Source organism: Meleagris gallopavo, chromosome 3, assembly GCF_000146605.3.
Source record: "Meleagris gallopavo isolate NT-WF06-2002-E0010 breed Aviagen turkey brand Nicholas breeding stock chromosome 3, Turkey_5.1, whole genome shotgun sequence".
Taxonomy (NCBI): Eukaryota; Metazoa; Chordata; class Aves; order Galliformes; family Phasianidae; genus Meleagris; species Meleagris gallopavo.
This window is the reverse complement of record NC_015013.2, coordinates 28038592-28044691: the sequence shown is the minus strand read 5'-3', so window position 1 is coordinate 28044691 and position 6100 is coordinate 28038592. Positions and strand designations below refer to the sequence as shown.

General features: G+C 38.3%; 1 long non-coding RNA gene across 1 annotated transcript; it reads left to right on the top strand.

Annotated features, from left to right (window-relative positions):
• The first annotated feature begins 4197 nt into the window (after positions 1-4197).
• On the top strand, positions 4198-5767 carry LOC109366961. Its single transcript, XR_002113673.1, has 3 exons — positions 4198-4388; positions 5011-5109; positions 5227-5767. It is a non-coding gene; the product is annotated as an uncharacterized LOC109366961 (long non-coding RNA).
• Positions 5768-6100: the final 333 nt, after the last annotated feature.

Below are 6100 nucleotides of genomic sequence, written 5' to 3'. Positions count from 1 at the left end.
AGCCAGAACTCTTTCAACAAACAAGGTACTTTCATGCAAGAGTGCACTTTTTTCAGGAAATAAGAAGTTGCCATCTGTAAGTGGCGCTTATCTGATGTGATTGTTTCACATCTGTGTTCTGATATCTCTTATACTCACTAAGCTTCAACGAGTAGGCAGAATTGGAGTATGTATCATTATACTTTATAAACCATGTGAGGCCTTCATAACAACTTGACTGAGCTAAGCTTTCTTCCTCTTCTATATGACAACTTTTCTCATCCACATATAGTTTTTCCCTGCTCTTTTGTTCTGTATGTATAACTTGATTTATTTCACTCACATTGACAGGTTAATATCAGTCAGGAAATGCATTTAAATCAGTGCACAAGGGAAATAAAGGGTTTTATATATAATTTGTTTTAGATAAGTGACACAGAAAAAATGGGTTATAAGTGTATTCAAGGGCAGCATGCAGTCCCCACTCTTCCAGACAAATCTTCAGATAACATTCATGTAAATTCTAGAAAATCTTCATATGGTCATCAGTCATCAGTTCTAGCATCCAGAATAGAATAACAGTAGGAAAAGTCCTCATTAAAATCAGCTCAATTAGAGTTTTGAACAATTCCCAAGGATAGATGGAATACTGTTCTCATCTTCATGATAACAATCTTACTCAAGAGCTGATACAAAGTGCAATAAAGAAAAAAAAAAAACTTAATCTTACTTTCCTGGGCTTTTAGCAATAGCTAGCTGCAGTGATTAATAAGTTGTTATGTTTTGACCAAGTATTTTAGCCAGATGTTCACAAGATGTGTTCGAGAATTGGCTAGACACAAGGTACCACAGGAAAATGTATTTATCTCGATGACTATGATTGTGCGCTGTTAATAAATGCCATTATTTCAATGACAGGTTTGTAGTATTTATTTTTTTATATGGAACAAAGGACTTGGAAACATTTGGACTTTGTGTCTGATTAGAAACTAAACAGTCCTGGTTCTGGAGTCTTTCAGGTTCTGTGTGAAAAGCAAGGTGTGACTACCTTGCAGAACACATTATTTGTTCCACATTTAAAGACCACAAATTATTATTTAGACTTCCTTTTGCAAATAAGATTAGTTAAACTTTTCCTTTTATAATCTGTGTACAGGTCTCAGCAGTCAATGTCCTTCACAGTGTTGAAGGCACATACACATATATATAACACATTTCAGATGAGTTGGTTACCCTGCATGTGCTCTTGTGGAATCATGGCCTTTGCATCTTGTGAAGTATTCTTCTGTCTTTAATCATGTATGATTGCAGCGAGTGATGTGGGGGACTGATGAGAGTGTTCCTGTGATTATGTAGGTTGCACTCTTAGTGCAATACCAGTACGATAGCAAAACCAATAGAACAATAAATAAGCAACTCTCCCATGTCACCAAACTTTTTGTTTGTTTGTTTGAAATGAATAATTCATAAATGAAAACCCCTAGGGATAAAGATGCAGAGCTTCATTATAAATGGCTATTTTTTCCCAGATGAATCAAGCTCTTTGTTACACAATTCCTTTACTGTATGCAGTCTGCTAATTCAGTATTGAACAGTGTCTCCCAGGAGAGACAATGTGTCCACCAAGAAAAAGTTTTCAAGAGAAGTTATTGTCAGAAACTTCTGTTCACCTGAACTTCAACCTCTGTTGGTATTACCTTCTCCACCTGTGCTGAGGTTATGGAATGCAGTCAGCAAATAGACAACTCTGGACTGCAAACAGCACCATCCTGTAGGACCACACTGTCATACAGGTCTGCTATAAACAGATATAAGCACAAATTTTTCCAAAGTGGAGTACCAAAATCCAGACATCTCTGCCAAGAGCTAATATTTCTCCCACTGTCATCATCAGCTCATCAAGTTCCAGGCACCTGAGTCTGCCGTGAGGACTGTGATAATTATTCTCTGCAGCCTTGTTAATGCAGCTATGCTGAATCTGCCAATCAGTAGCTAATCAATTTGGGGTGCAGAAATCAACTGGCAAGCTGGCAACTGAAACCTCTAAGTCTGTCAGTAATTCCTTCTCTTTTCAAACAGCACCACAGAAGTACACTCAGTCACACAAACATTTCCCACTTCCCACCTTATCTGTAGCCATTTTCAGGTTTTCTATTCCTACAATCTAGGTTTTCATTCTATTTACTAAAAGAGATCCTGCTCTGTTGTCATGCAAAGCCTAACGGACCACTGACGGAGGTTTACTGATTCCACTGATTACTGATTGACCACATGACTCATTTTATATGGAAACTGGGAGCTTGACAATGTGAAGGAAGTTAGTAATCTCATTTCCCAGAGGAATCAGGTTTGTTAACAGGTCTGAGTTTCCATATAAGTCCTGAAAAATGCTGTATATCCTATTTTCCTGGTCACCTCAGGCAATTTCAATCTTTTGCTTTTTCACCTAATAAAGAAGTTAATATTCTACCCGGAGTGGAGTTATGAAGAAGTACTTCAGCAGCAAATCGTCATTCCTCCATTATCTTCTTCTAGCAGCCACAGCATCCAAGATGCTATAAACTCCTGTCACACTTTCCTCTTAGAGAATCATAGGTTTTACTAGAAAATTCAACCATTTGCTAAATGTCTCTTATAGCTGTTTAAAAATATTCCGGAGATCTTTTCTCTTAGTATGACTAGTGCTGCAACTCCACATTTTATTAGCAAGCACTTTGCACTTTTTCCCTGTGCATTTTTCTTCACAGCACTCAGCATCTTTGGCTGACCTATTGCCACACATTCATTTATAGCCTGCTGCTCCCCTATCAAGTTAACTGTTTGAACTGATCATGCATGGCTTACAGTTCCTCACTATCATAAGTTAGCAGCACAGGGGCAGTGATTAGATTTCTTGTGCCTTTTATCCAGCACTGCTTGAGGCTGGACTGATGGCTTCCTTCTTCTGATCTCAGAAGAGAGATAAGAACCACAAAGAAGAAGCATCTCGCCCTTCTGGCACAAATCTGTCACCTGATGTTCTGCTTCGGATTCATAGCAGAGGATTTGTGTGGTTTTAGGATCACCTTAGCACTTTCAGAAGACTGAGCTTTTCCCTTTGGAAAACTTGCTGAAGTGGAGTGATTCCTCTCTTCCCATCAATACTCAGGTCTCAATCATGACAATGGTTATGATGACAAACAGAAGGATATATTCCTCACATCCCTCACATAAAGTCTCCTTCTGTCATCGTGACTTAACACTCTACATTCATCTCGTAGCTTTACCAAATGAAGAAGAAAGACCGAGATGTTAGCTTCAACTGCTACCAAAGTGGATGGCTGTCTTCTGAAACAGTGAAAGAAGAGTACCTGCAAGGTGAAATTTTGCAGCTACAGGAGCACCTGCAATATATATTATTTGTACTACTGTACTTGTTTCCTTCACCCTTTACTTCTGTAAAGAGAAACAAGGGATTGGTTTGCCCTACTGTGGTGCTTTCTGACTTTTCCAGCAGCTACTGGTTAGCATATAGGAGAATACTATATTGAGATACCAGCTAAGCAGTAATCATCCATCTTTCCTGACCTAGAGATCATACAAAATTTTATATGACTTGTGGCTTCAGAAGTAAATGGAAACCACTTAAGCTGCATAGAGAACAATGCAGAAGAAACGTTTTACTGGTTGTGCATAAAATCTGTCTAAATACTGTAACATCATAACATCAAAATCTTATGACAAAGCTACTCAGGTTAAGACAAGTTCATACTTCTTCACGAGCTAACAGGAAGAATTCTTCATCCTTTGTTAATTTACAGAATAAACTTTGAAACTGTCCTTTTACTCGATGTTACACCTGCAAAGTATCTTTCTCTCATTGATAGGATTTTTATGTATCTTTGTGAAATAAAATTGCTATTGATAGGAAGACTTTGATATGAAGCTAGGAAACATGATCTGAAGCTAGGATGGTTTCATTGTCTTGCCAGATAGACGCATCATGATAAGGCTTGTCATGAGTTACCCACGTGTACATAGAAGATAAAATGAACTACAAGATCGTTAGCACGAGTTTCTAGTGCCTCTGTCTTTCATGGTCATCATGGTCCCATAGAATAACAGTTGTTGTAAGGGTGTTGTAAAGAGCTGACAATAGAACTCAGCCTGATTCAAAGGCTGGGATGAACTATACTGCTGAGAGTTTTTGTGAGCTCGCATTCAGAACCGTGAGACAAACTGTGACGTGTCTGAGTGCGCAGCAAAGGCACTTAATGTTGCCTGATCTTCACACATGCAAATTCTTTCCAAGCGGCTCTGGCAGCAGGGAGGAATACCAGTAATTAGTCTTTCCAGGCCATTTGGGAGTTGTTGATTGCTGCCGACTGGCAGACTTATCTCAAGAAGATTGTTAGGTCCTGTGACATCATGTAGGTATATCAGACTGCTGGGAGCCAAACCTTTGTTAATTAGTTCATATTGCTTTAGAATACAGAAAAACTTAAGGTAACCAAACTGTTTATGCAGAGCGAAATCATCTCTTCACAGAACAGTTCTGAGAAAGTTCTGAAAGGGAAAGCACTGACTTCTTAAGTTGAGCAGAGAAATAAATGATTTTGTAAGTTGTACATCACAGCAGATATAATTACATTTAAATGTTGATGCACTTATACACTTATTTATACATATCAGTAGTCAGTTAAATATGTAACATGAATTTCTGGAAGTCACAAATTCCAAGTGTTACCAGTTTGCTGGTGAGCAGACTGGGAAGACTGAGAAGTGAATGTTTTCCTCAAGTTTTCCAGTTTTTAACAGCTAGACATAGGGGAATTGTCTCTAACCATATGTCCCTCTGTTCAGCCACTGAAAACTGAAGACATAGAGGGAAGTGGAGGGGGGTGATTTCTCCTAAGTTCCGTGCATTAAGAATTGTAAACAAGCTAGAGAAAAAGGGGAGATATCCTTGAGTCTCTCTAGGAACAGTTCATTACTTCTTTCCCCATAGCGTTTCATCAGCCACTTATAAGGTAATCAAATTTACTGTTCCAGAGAGACTACAATATCGGATATTTGGAAATGAGCAGTAAATCATAGAAAAACAAGATTTCCACAACTTCAAGCAAAGCATGCCAGACCAGAAAAATGCAGGTAATATTTAGCCAGAACAGATTGATTACTGGGAAAGATTTTCCTCGCTTTCCTCTGGCCCCAGAAGGCTATTGTTCTTCACTTCTTTCATTACCAAGAAGAGATTTGTTCCCCTAGGTGCCTGACAAGTGTTCAGACTCTGAAAATAAGAGCTGCTTTTTCCTCAGCTTGATGAAAAAGGTGCAGCACAGCAGGAGGAGTTAGGCTGCATCCACGTTCTCAGAAGTCTGGCTTCTGCTTCCTGAAGCTCATAACCTGCTCAATGAATTCTCTTTGCATTTGGAAGCTTTATGTTAGTAGCTGTTAAAACAAGACATCTTTACATTCAAAGTAATCTGAAATATGTGACACTCAATTTTCCTATAATGTATAATGGAGATAATTTAGTGCATTGGCTAACACCATGTACATATCACTTCTGTGACACTGGAGCACTAGTGTATCATAATACATTATCTTCAAAGAATTTACACTTGCAGGTACCTTAAAATGTTCCATGCTAGCACAGTATGACTCCACTGTTGTCTTGTGTATTTTCTATGCAATATATCCACTGAATATATCCACGTACAAATATTTGAGACTAACAATTTAGTACCCTAAAAAGGTAATTGCTGTTGTTACTCCATTAGCATAAACTGTGCCTCCCATGTTTACATTAAACTGTTAAAAGCTTTTTGTTATACTCACGTTTGTCATTAAAAAAAAAAAAAACCCCTACCAAAACCCTACCAAAACCACTAGTAAGATCCCAAAAGATTCTAATTGATTTCTATGTGTCTACCTCCCTGACTGCTGCTGCCAAAAACCTTTGCAAAACGAGTGAATCCTTTAACAGATTGTCAGTGAAGAAAAGTATTAAGATGAGCACTGGTATGTGTGGGAATCAAATGCTGTTTCTGCATTAGAATTGGATAATATTTTTTTATTTCACGGTCTCCGCTGTCATAATTCTTTTTTGGAGCCTTTCTATTTTACTTTGGGGGGGGGG